Source organism: Sorghum bicolor, chromosome 7 (assembly GCF_000003195.3).
Source record: "Sorghum bicolor cultivar BTx623 chromosome 7, Sorghum_bicolor_NCBIv3, whole genome shotgun sequence".
Classification (NCBI taxonomy): domain Eukaryota; kingdom Viridiplantae; phylum Streptophyta; class Magnoliopsida; order Poales; family Poaceae; genus Sorghum; species Sorghum bicolor.
The window spans coordinates 10,124,455-10,137,451 of record NC_012876.2 but is presented as its reverse complement, the minus strand read 5'-3'; the positions used below and the strand labels follow the sequence as shown (position 1 = coordinate 10,137,451).

The 12,997-nt window shown below is 40.7% G+C and overlaps 1 long non-coding RNA gene across 1 annotated transcript; it reads right to left on the bottom strand.

The window, feature by feature from the left end:
• LOC110437202 lies at positions 5,503-6,331 on the bottom strand. The gene is made up of 2 exons (XR_002455394.1): positions 6,119-6,331; positions 5,503-5,805 (listed from the first exon to the last, which is right to left on the bottom strand). It is a non-coding gene; the product is annotated as an uncharacterized LOC110437202 (long non-coding RNA).

The window sequence follows — 12,997 nt, the reverse complement described above, 5'->3', positions numbered from 1 at the left end:
GCATAGTGAGCAAGACCAAGTTGATGGATAATAAGATCATGAGTGTAGCATTTAAAACATTTGTCAGATCAGATCACTCAACCTAATGGAAAGATAATCTATCTATATTTATGTTGTTTTTTTATATATCTTCCAAAGATTGAGTGTGCAATATTTTAGCTTATATGATTAGGAGTATGGGATCACAAAGGTGGAAGGACTAAACATGTTGAATCGATTAGGTTGGTTAATCTAGAGTTGTAAATCATACATGTTTGTCTCTTTTATTCATGTGAACGCCAGAACCAAGGAGAAGCTTATAGAAGTGATAGTCAAGTACTTTAAGATGTTACCTTACTTGAAGAGTGATGGTACAGTATCACCTTATGGGAGCTTTCCTCTCTTAGCGGTTGTGCATTGTACTTGTGGCACCCTCCATGGATCATCTCTTGTGAGCTATGCCTTCCTTGTGTAAATTGTTAAACTTTATGTGTCTCTCTCATTGTCTCCAATGTGGGTTTATCTCAGGACTTCCCAGGTCGATATTGAAAGTTTTCCTACAGGGGTTAGTCCAACAAAATATCCAATATCTACTATAGCATACTATTGGCTCAAAGATCAACCTAGACACCATGTCTAATTTGATTTAGGAGGGCATTTTAACCTAAGCATCATGCTTAATTTAAACTCCCTTGAAAGTAAGATCATCAGCCCTAAACTAAGCACCATGCTTAATTAAGAGATAAATAAAACTACTCCAAACCTAGACATATACTAAAGCAAATAAAGGTAGCATGAGAGCATTTATAGAGATCTACTCAAGTGGAGGTGAAGTAGTGTGATTAGTATTTAACAAATTGAGCATGTCTCAAAGGTAGGGACAACCAACATAGCAACATGGTAAAGGATGTTTTTATGTAAAGTACTCCCCCAAGCTTGAATTTTGCAAAATTCAAGTTTGGATGAATTTAATTCAATGTTGTATGATGATTGGTTGGGCATACCTTGTGCTTGTCATTCATCCGATCTTCTTGCTCTAATCTTGGAAAGGTTAGTGACAAGAATACCCGAAGGAATTTTTACAATTATCCTTATATGCTCAATTCACAAGGTAATGTTGCAAATAATTAAAAGCTCATGTTACGATCTTATCAGTGCTTGTTTTAGGACACTAAGCTTGTCCTTTGGGAAACCATCGATTTATGTCAGTGAAGTGGTTTCCCCTCCAACGCTGACCTATATCAAGATCGACTCAACGAGATCTGCAAAATTTATTATAGACATATGCATCGACAACCACCCTTTTTAAGTTTTTATAAATAGGAAGGATGAGGGGGTTGGAGATCTCGAATGTGGTGATGTTGGAGAGACCAATGGATTGTGAAGATGTTGCATATGAGCATGGAGTAAATGAAGTGGCTATGAAATGAATTCCATGCTCATTAATGCTTAGAGTGAAATCCATGTGGTATGGTGAAAGTGATAAGGTGAGTGTGGTAAAAAAGGAAAAGAAAAAGGATACACGGACGACTTGGTTCGAAACTAGCACAACTACCGTTCCCCGGCAACGGCGCCAGAAAGCTTGTTGGGTATTTTAAACGCAAACAGAAAAATCCGCAAGCGCACGGGTACCGATGTAGCCTTCACCCGGGAGTATTCCAGAGTATCGATTTTCCACAAAGAACGTGAGTGTACTAATTAAGATCCAAGATCGCCCAAGGATAACTATATGATTATTTTTGGTGGGAAGAGAGGAAGTTTCCTGAGAGTTCTCTAGTTGATCTAAGAATCAAGAATTACTTCAAGATTATCTATATCGGGACATCAGAGCACTAACCACAGAAAGAGATGAGAAGGGGGCTAGGAAGGTCTGACTACGGTCCTACAAACACCGATCCGAACGTGGTGGAATACGTCGACCGTTAGGGCTGTCACTACCCTAAGGCTACCACAACAATCCGCAGGATTGGGTGCAATTCCAGGTAATTGCAAGACTAAACACCACGTCTAATATATTAATTACTACTCTAATGTTTCAAAGATTAGAGCACTTGATGCAAGCGGGAATCCAATAAATAACTTGAATGTAAATAAAAGTAATTAGAGAACTCAGGAGTTATGAATTGAAGAACCTGGAGAACGATGAAGAACGAATCAGATGCTACAAAAGTACAATGTTGAGGAAGATCCGACAGATCCGGCTCCTCCTCTGCTCTCCTCTTCTCTCTCCCTATTTTCTAGATTACAACTAGAACTAACTAGAACTAGAACTAGAGGAACTAGAACTAGAACTAGATGAACTAGAACTAGATCTAGATGAACTAGAGGTAGAACTAGAAGAACTAGAGGGATCCTCTCTACTTGGATAAAGAATTGAAACCCTAACTTTGATTCTGTAGAAGAGGTATGATCTCCAGGGGCCAGGGGGGTCTGGTTTTATAGTCCCTTCAAGTGAATCTGGGCCGTCGGATCAAACCGACATTGATCGTGTGGTTTTCCTTGAAGTATTAGGTCGGTGGAGCATGATCCCCGAGCTTCACCCTGATTGGTCCAGGGGGGAGGGCGGGCGTCCTCAGGACTAGGGCGGGCGCCCTGTCCCTGAGGCCTCTCGGCTTCCGCTTCGGTCCCGTGGCTTCTGGAGTCTTCTAGATGATAGAAAATTGCGCGGCACGTTAATATCTCTATGTAAACCCGACGTGTGGGCCTTTCCTCCATATTTCCTGATAACCCCCTGCAGAAATAGACAAACACCAAAACTCGTGGAATTCTGTCAGATGAAATCCTAAGTCTAGGTGTTGGTTGCATTTGGATCCTTTTCTATGATTAATTGATGGTTAAATATGTGCATTAAGGACCGTCAATAGGGGACACCACAAAAAGGCGCTTTTCAATGCATGATTACGCTATCAAATAACCAAGATGTCAAGTGAAGTTTCTCCAGAGCAATTCCCCCTGATGCAACCCTCATGAGAAGAGGCCCAAGGTCCAACATGTGAAGCTAGAGGCCAAGGGGCGCCACCCAGGGACCAGCTGGTCCATTGGGCCGGCCGGCCCCGGGCTAAGCCCTCTTGGCACTGTCTTTGTTGTGCGGCTGCATGGCGCTCCCTGGGGTCAGTGGATTAAGTTCTTATGCGGAGATTGTGGGAGAGCACCACCTCACTCAGCTGTATAAATAGGGGGCCATACCCCCCCTCTCAACACACACCAACACTTGAGCCATTCTCCATCTCCACTCTCTAGTTGTAGTTCTTTTATTTTCTTGTTAGTAGAAGAGTAAGGCAAAGCTACCTTGGAGAGCTTGACTCCTTAGGAGAAGGCCACTTGGGGTATGAATAGAATCATGAGTTCATAGTCATGATTATGAACTAGAGTATAGTTGTGATGTTATGCTATTGATATATGAACTAGAGTATAGTCTATGTGTCAATAGAGTGTCATCATTAACATTGTGCCTAATAAATACATTTCACTTAATTAAAGATAGAGTTAGGTTGGATGTGGTGGTTCATCGCACCGCAAGGTGTGCCCAATTCATAACATGTCGATCCATAGGGTCGAAGTCCCAGGGTGAGTTGGGTAGACTCTGCATTCATAGGTGAGGTGCCTGGGTATGGAGAGGCAGGTGTCTGCATGGCCCTTGCTTCAGTGAGGTGGATGGCGGTAGGTGGTGACAGCCCTATTTGTCCTTGGCATTCCCCCTTGTTCGTTTGGGATATAGGAGTCTAAATTGGCATGACGGTTGCTGGCAGACCAGTACGACATGTTCTCTTGATCCATATCACACTTAGCACTAATCCTAATTATGTGAATTGTATGAATATTAACTAACCGTAACATGACTATACTTGATTAATGCTTGCTCGTCTAGAAATCTTATTTTATTAGTTTCTCTTTTATTTATCATTTGAGATGAGCTCATTAGTGTGTCCACTATCTCTACTATCAATCCTTACCGCTGTATGAATAGCTGGTTAATTTGCATAGTACTACTATTCATGATCTATCAGAATCTTAATCAAATGCCTTCCTTTGGGAAAATACAAATAATGATACCCGAATACTCACCTGGTGAAATGCTACACACGATAGCTCCGTGCGCTTGCGGATTAATATCTAAAAGAGATCAAGGAACTATCAAGGTCAATACTTGTGACACTACCATACTTTAGTGATGTCTCTAAGTACAACCGACACCCAACATTTCTGGCGCAGTGGTTGGGGATAGGCTCTCTGCCTACTCCTAGTGACTACGTTAAGAAATGCCAACAGTTATTAATGACTAAACTTTAGGAGAAGGCAATACTTTCTTTGTATTGACTTTATTGTATTTGAATTATGCTACCACATTTGGGTTTAATTAAGATTATGAAATGGGAAGAACTTATATGCAATGATTTTGTTTTTAGTGCAAACTTGATGTATGATGCAAGTTACAGTGCCTAGAATTGAATCACAAGTTGCAGGTTAAAGTGCTCAAATTTGTATCACATGATGCAAGTTATAATCCCCAGATTTCTATGTTTTCATGACACTTGAAAATGTCATGTAATGCCCAGATTTCATCATGGAATGTACAGAATCTATCACAAAATGTATATGCTGCAAGTTGTTGTGCCAAAATTTCATCAAACACAATTAAATCATCATAAGCAAAAGGGATATTTATTTCCAACATACAACACAAATGCATAGGTTCTTCAACACAAATGCCCATGCTTCATCAGCATGACCTACTTGAACACTACAATTACAAACAAGAAGATGGGCAACAACAGAAATAGTGTTAGATTCACACATCCACACACGAGACAACTACAGCTTCCCATGCCTTCATTGTTCTTGTGTACCATTTCCTTTAGCTTGTTTAGGTTTTCCTCTAAGCTTTCAATTTTCCCCATGACCTAAGGCACTTTTTTCGTCGTCGAAGAATCTCATTGTCCGTAAGGTAGACCACATATTCTTCCTCAAACAAATAGCTACGACATTTCGCCTGCATCCAAATTTCACCCAAAAGCAATACAATTTGAGCAAAGAAGATTGAAATTTGGGGTACATTCAAATTGAACCAGTGCACTCACATAGTTCTTCCTTGGACATTTGAAGAATCTATTTCCAATGTGACACTGAGACTCTGTGGTAATGGCAGCAAATACCCTGACATCCCTACATTCACTACAAGAATCCTGCTAATCCATGACGAAATATTTCCGTCACGGATCACCAAAAATCCGTCACAATATAGTATCTGTGACGGTTTTAGGTATTGTCATGGATTGAGCGTCATAGATTAACCTCAGTGACGGTTTTCCAAAAACCGTCACAGATTAACAGAATCCATGACGGTCTTAAACCGTCATAGAACAGCCCAAAGCCCAGTCCAAGCCCAATATCTGTGACGATTCTAAACTGTCATGGATGAAATACCACATCATCTTGGATGCTTACATGGATGATGACATGGATGCTTATGTCACCATCTTGCTCACATGTTTTATTTATTTTAAGAGATATCGGCTCATTTCTTAAGAGACTAAAATCAAAGGTGGCCCATTTATTGAATGGCAAATATCAAGATGATAATAATTTCTTATCGCACTCACATGGATATTACAACCATTTGGAAGAATTTGTTTATGTATACAAAGATACAAAGATACAAAGATGCCATTTACACACATTTTAGAAAAACACTAAGTCATACAGGCAACATTGTCTATCCACCATGCAGCAATAAGCAATGCAGCCAACTTGAATGATGTTCCTTCCTTCGCTTTGCCAATGTTGTTTATCCACCAATTCTTATTTTGCACTGCCCTCAAGCCTTTCCTGAAACCATGCATGAAAAAAGAAACGTTGAAGCAAATGGAGATTCAGAAAGCTTAACAAATAATATTGCAATGACAAGCCAATATAACACTACCGGTTGGTGAATTATAAATTACAACACAAAAAGCTATTAATTCCTATAAAAAAACTAGTGCATCTATTAAATAGTCTGGCAGCTATTTCATTAAGAAAAAGAAATAAATGCAAGTCACATATACACGAAAATACATTCTCATAGTCAGTGCAGCTAGAGAAATACATGATTTACCAAGGAAACATCAGTTTTGACTTATGGTAGCAAACAAATACATACCAGTTGAAGTAGAAACTAGCAAACTGAGTTTTCTAAAATCTCAGTTTCCACCCTTGCTTTCTCAATGTCTGCTCAAAATAAATGCTACTGTTAATACCTGTAATAGATATACTATTCAAAAATTTCCAGCACACTAATAATATATGATTATTAAACTTATTTAGCAAATAAGAGGTATGAGCCCTTTGGGGTGCATGCATAATTTTCCTACAGCTGTTAAGTTTCAACTGAAAATTTCAGAATGCAGCTACTAAGAGGTTAACTATAAGCTGCAAAAAAAACGAATGTAGGACAATGTCACTAATCTTAGTATGCAGAGTCATATTTAATGTATGATTGCAAGGGCAATTCAGTGTGCAGATTAGATTCATCCCACAAATATTAGAAGTACAATTGACCCGATACATATTCAAGCAGATACAAAAATTAAAGAAACAACAAGCAGATACAAAAATTAAAGAAACAAGTAGCCATAGGTGCCGCAGAACTACTGCTATGCTACAACTGTTAATATCAGCAGTGCTAGCTGCTCCATTGGCTGCAGTAACACTTGATATATTTCTGAACAGCCATAACAGTTATCAAAAAGACCTTATTGTTAAGCATCAACAAGTAGTCTGAGCTCTCATTTTTCTTATCCAAGATATAAAATCAGCACATTAAAAGACATTAATTCTTAAATAAATTTTCTCGAATTTGTTCAACACAATGAACTGTAAAAGTGATAGCTTGCGAATGCAAATAGTTGATAGACAGTGATACTCAATTTGGTCAATTCAGAACTACTCATACTGATCTGCAATGTAGTAACCATTCACAGAACACAGTGATACTCAATTTGGTCAATTCAGAAATACTCTTACTGTGAATTCAGAAATACTCCTACTAATCTGCAATATAGTAACCATTCACAGAAATTCTGATCTTTAAAAACGAAACATTCACAGAAATTCATGCATAACACATTCTAGCAAGCAGAAAACTATAAGGATAAGAATTATTATCTGCATACTAGTAGAGGAAGCCACTGCTGGATAAGACGATTCACCTGCTCTTAGCGTACTAGTAGAGGAAGCCTGCTGGATAAGACGATGAGCACGACCTTGGCTTGCCAGATTGAGCTACTACATACAAATCCACCAAAAAGAATTTAATGAAGAGCAATCTGAGATTCCAAAGAAATACAACCAGTAGCCACCTAGCAGATCGTGCGCTCCACGATGGCACTACATCCAAATCAAGCCATTGGGGCCGGATCCTGCGCTCGTGGCTGCTGCTGCCACCATCGTCGGATTGAGGCTCCTGCACGACGCCTGGCCCAGGTCGAAGCTATCGGACGCATCCCCCAGCGGATCCTGCACGGCCGGATTGAGGTGTTAGGGATGGATCTTGTGCTCTCGAACGTAACTATGGCCAGATTGAACTATTGGACCAGATCCTGTGCTCATGGCTGCTGACGCCGCCATCATTGGATTGAGGGTCCTGAACACTGCCGTAGCCTGGGTCAATGCTCTTGGACGCATCCCTCACCAGATTCTGTGCTTCTAGATGCCGCCATGGCCGGATCGAAGTGTTGGGGCTGGATACTAACCTGCACTCATGGCACGCTAGATGGTGGTAGGAGCCATGGCATGAGACAACAACACTCGAGGGGGCGGTTGAGCTCAGGTGGAAGGCACAGTAGGGGTGGCGGCCCATGGGTGAGAGGCAGATGGTGGAGACTGGGGAGGCAGTCGGTGGATTAGGTTATGGACAGCTTATATATGTGACCAGGTATTGGGTTTTGGGCTGGATATCCATCATCCAGAATCCGTCACGGATTAACAAATTTTTTGTAGTGATTCTATGCATAGTATCAATGAGAAGTTGGACACTTCATCAACCGGTGCCTCCATATCGACAACACTTACCACAACTGCTGCAGCTTGAACAACAGCAAGGGGTCTAGGTTGGTGGACATCCCTAGCTGACCGCCGCATGCGAGCAGTAGATGACGACGCCTGTGATATGAGGCCTGATTGAATTGAGGGGGTGAGGGCGCCATTGCTGACCAAATAGAGGGGGACGTGGAGGGTAATGGTGGTGGCACGAGCCACAAGCACCTAGGGAGCTGGAGCGTGATGGTGTCGCAGTGGTCACCGGAGATCCATGTTGCCTCCGCTCAGTCAGGTAGAAGCTAGGGTACAGCCACTGAGCCGTTAGTTGGGGGAGAGGAGGAGCTGCCTTCGTCTAGCTCACCGTCCACCACGCTCGCTAAAGGCCGCTGCCCGCTGCCCATCCACCGCGCCACCAGAAGCCGCCCTCTGCCTCCGCTCGTTGTCATGTTCTGTTGGGGTGGGGGAGATGGAGTTGTCGATGCGGATGAGGCCGTGCCCGCAATGGGGATTGGGGAATCATTTTAGTCATGACTTAGGCCCACCTGCAGGGGTGCAGTAACATTCGGGTAGGTCAATTTTCAACTAACTAAAACATGTTGTCATAGAATAGTCACAAAATACACTTTCTAGCTTCACAAAAAGAAGCCGCCACTCATCTCCCGCACCACACAATTTGTGACGACATCAGCTACCCTTATGTGACAAAAAATAAAGTTGTCATAAAAAATCTAGCTCTCATCCACTTGTGACGAGAGAAAATTGTGCGTCTTATTATGGTATACTATATGACAAAATAGGCCCCGTCATGAGGAATTTTTTCATAAAACATTAGATTTCTTGTAGTGAGTATAGCCAAAGGAAAAAACAAAGTGCTAACGACTAATTCGAACATCACTCAACACCTTTGACATTCGAAACTAACCACCCTTAACCTTGTCATGCATTCTTTGAAAACTGAAATGATTTCCATCGACAGGGGGCATGAAAACCATATTACCCAAGATTGTCATTACCATGACCTAACACTAATGTTTCTACAAAACACACGTTAGTCATAGTAATCAACGGTTGTCATCAATCATTGAAACCCATTCAAGGGGCCTAGATGCTTTCAACAGGACTCTAGGTGAGAAAAATACAAGAAAGAAAGATCTGGTGGAAGGGCTCCTGATACAAAACATAAAACTAGGTCGTAGGAAAAAGTGTCGAGGAAAAAATTTTAGGATAGAAATATAGGAAGCTCTTGAGATGACTTATTTTTTCCTTCTCATACTAATTTAGGAGTTGGAAAACATCATATTTTGGGAAACTAAATATGAGGATCTCTTGAAGATGCTCTTAGGATGCCAGTGTTGCAATCAAAACCAAATAAAATTTTGCACGAAAGGATGGATAGCAATCTAGTTATGCAACAGATAAAAATTTTAGCTCTTGTGCACATAAACAAAACTGATCTTTCTACTCTTCTTTCACAACTTTTGTCAACTCTTTTTTGTAACTTTTCTTTCTTTTTTTGACACACTTTTTTATAGAAGTAAGAATAATGTTAACTTGATAGAAACAAGATACATCCAATGGATATAGCTAATAGGATAAAAATTAATGCTAAGCATGATACATGTTTTAAAATTTTCTTATGGGGATTTTTAGATATATAAAAAAGATGCTCAAAGAAAGTGGAGGATAATATAATCATAAACTAAAACAAATACGCTAATGGACCAAAACTCACTAGAATAACAAATTGAAACAAAGGGCTAAAGCAAAATATTTTTCTAACCTTTTGGTGGATAGGACGAAACAAAAATACATGTATCTAAGGATAATGAATCCTACCGTAGTAATAAAAGCTTTGATACTAGATGATGCGGTCCTTGGTCCTGATCTTCATGACATAGGATCTTCATCTAGATAACTAGCTAAAGAACAACTGGATAACTTGCTGCAAGCAGCGATAACAACAAGGGAGTAGGTGCACCAATTAGGAGCGGATGAAGTCGCCAATTCTATAATCCCACAAAGGAAATCATAAGAGCAAAGGGGTAGAGATCTGTATCTCTGAGTTTCATTAGTACATAGCTAAACAAGGTTCTGGTTTTGATTATCAAAAGTCTTAGTGTTGAGTGAAAGTTTTTATTCAAACTGAACAATCACACAAACATCAAAAGTTGAATACAAATAAAAGTTGTATTCATTGTATGATGTGATTGTACATGTCGGTGGGGGTATTTATAGGGCCCCATCTTTGTATTTTACACTAAATGACTATTTTTCCCTTAACATAAATGGTTACAACCCTTTTCACATATAAGGGTGAAGTGGTCTTTTACTACATCTAACTCTTCAATTCTTCAGCTTCGTGCATCAAGTTATTGACTCAATCAATTTTTGCTTCATGTTCTTTCTTAGTTTCAATTGATGAGCAAAGCCAAATTCTTTTATTCGCCTTGTCTTGTTATGCTTGTTGATTTGCTAGAAGGGAGGATGAAATCTTTTATCGATTTCAATTAAGGCTTGGTGAAGTCAAACTTTCATCTTTGACATAACAACTTTATTGCAAGCAAACTTTGTTATGAGAGTTTAAGAACCAATCCTAAAGTTCTCACTCTAAAGTTTGGGGCTACTTTTTATGATGAAGTTAAACTCCCAGCACTTAGTTTCCTTAGGAGCATAGGGATATTTATACTAGGAACAACCCTCCTAGATAGATATGAACATGAGATGGAAATAAAAAGACTAAGTATGTGAAAAGGCTTCCACAAAATGGATTTCCATGAGTTGTCACATGGGTGTTTCCCTCAAGAGTAGTCTCCACTATAAGAGTTCTAACTCCCTAGTGGGAAGTCAAAATGATGAGCCATTTATTGGGTGTGAAAGCAGTATGCTTCCAACTATGTGTAGCATGCACCATGAAACATTTTAGAATGGTACAGTTTTGCATGGGAAGTGTACCAACTTTCTGTCCTAGGAAGACTATTAACCTTCTAAGCAGTCTTGGCTAATCTAGATGTATCTTGGCATTGGGAATTCCAAAATACTTGTAACTAGAACAATTGGAAACTAGACTTGATAAGCTTTCCAAAATGTCCTAATAGACCTTCATAACTTTTGGAAATCAAAAGTTATGGCATGTTCAGTCATTCATCCATGTTACTTTATCTTGGTAGCAGATTGGTCCGGTCGTCCGTCCCTCTTACTTTTTGGATAGATCCATTTTGTAGCATCATGTCTTGATCCTTAGACCACATGTCATCCTTTTCTTGATGTATAAATCTAATAAACATCAATATAGAATATTTAGGTAGTATAACATTCTTAGAAATGTTGAAATCAAAATTAGTTAGGAAATAATTCACTGCCCTTGTAGTTTTTTGGCACATCTTCATGGAAACGGCCCTTGATTTGTGTGTTCAACGTTGTATTGTGAATGGTTGACACTTGAGGAAGCATGTACGGTTGAGATGTCTTAATCTGGCCAGATCAGGGGCATAGGGTCCCCTTAGAGTTGGAGAGTCCCAATTGTGGTCCCCGTAATGTGGTGGGTATGATCAAACACCTATCCATTACGCTATACAGGATTTGGGTGGGGCTAAGCCATGCGAGGTGACATAGTCGTGCCCTGGTGTGCTCTTGTCTGTCACCAAGGTGTTGATCAAAGTGATGCTTTGCCCCATGCCCAGAAGGTCTAAGGGGAGTCATCCTTCTCATACCTAGCAGAGTGTGCGCGTGTGTGTCCTGTCCGGGTTGGTGTATTGAATACGTATGGACCCCTCACCCTTTCTGGTTAAGGTAGTAGGTGGTTGGAGGCATTGCATGGTGGTACGTCAAGAGGTGGGCCTCATAAGGCTTTAAGTGTGAAAGGACATGGCAGGCCATGGTTAGCTAGGCGATGGCCAGCTAGGCCGTCCTAAGCAACTCTTAAGGCCGAGATTTGGGGTATCCCATTTACATAACCCCGATGGACTAATTAATGCATGCAAATACGACAAGCTCTTAAAATGGCATCCTACTCATCTCATGGGAGGGTCAAGGATTCCACAATGCTACTAAATCAGCAAACCTACTTTCTCATATGCTGCTAAAAGAAAAATTAATAAGCACAATAAATAGCCATATAAAGAAGTATAATCTTGCAACTACTTAATTCCTTCAACCCCCATCCACATCCCATCCCCCTACCTCACCAATTCTTTTTGCATAGCACCTCTATTCTAGATCTATGGCTTTCTCGACCCCTAATCTACCCTTGTAGTTTCTTGGCATGTATTCATGGAAATGTCCCTTGATTTGTGTGTTCAATGTTGTATTGTGAATGGTTGAGACTTGAGGAAGCATGTATGGTTGAGATGTCCTCATCCAATTGGATTAGGGGCATAGGATCCACTCAAAGTTGGAGAGTCTGGTCCCCACAATGTGGTGGGTTTGATCAAACACCCATCCATTAGGCTAGACAGGATTTGGGTGGTGCTAAGCCACGCGAGGTGACATAGCTATGCCCTGGTGTGGTCTTGTCTATCACCAAGGTATTGATTGAAGAAACGCCTTGCCCCATGCTCAAAAGGTCTAAGGGGAGTCATCCTTCTCATACCTAGCAGAGTGTGTGCATGTGTGTCCTATGTGGGTTGGTGTATTGAATACGTTTGAACCCCTCACCCTTTCCTTAGTGGTTAAGGTAGAAGTTGGTTGGAGGCATCCCACGGTGCCAGGTCAAGAGGTGGGCCTCATGTGGCTTGAGGGTGAAAGGTCATGGCAGGCCATGTTTAGCTAGGCAATTGCCAGCTGGGCCGTCCTAAGCAACTCTTAAGGCTGAGCTTTGGAGTATCCCATTTAAATAACCCTGATGGACTAATTAATGCATGCAAATAAGACAAGATCCTAAAATGGCACCCTACTCTTCTCATGGGAGGGTAGAGGATTCCAGAATGCTACCAAATCACCAAAGCCACTTTCTCATTTGCTGCCAAAAGAAAAATTAATAAGCACAATAAATACCCATATAAAG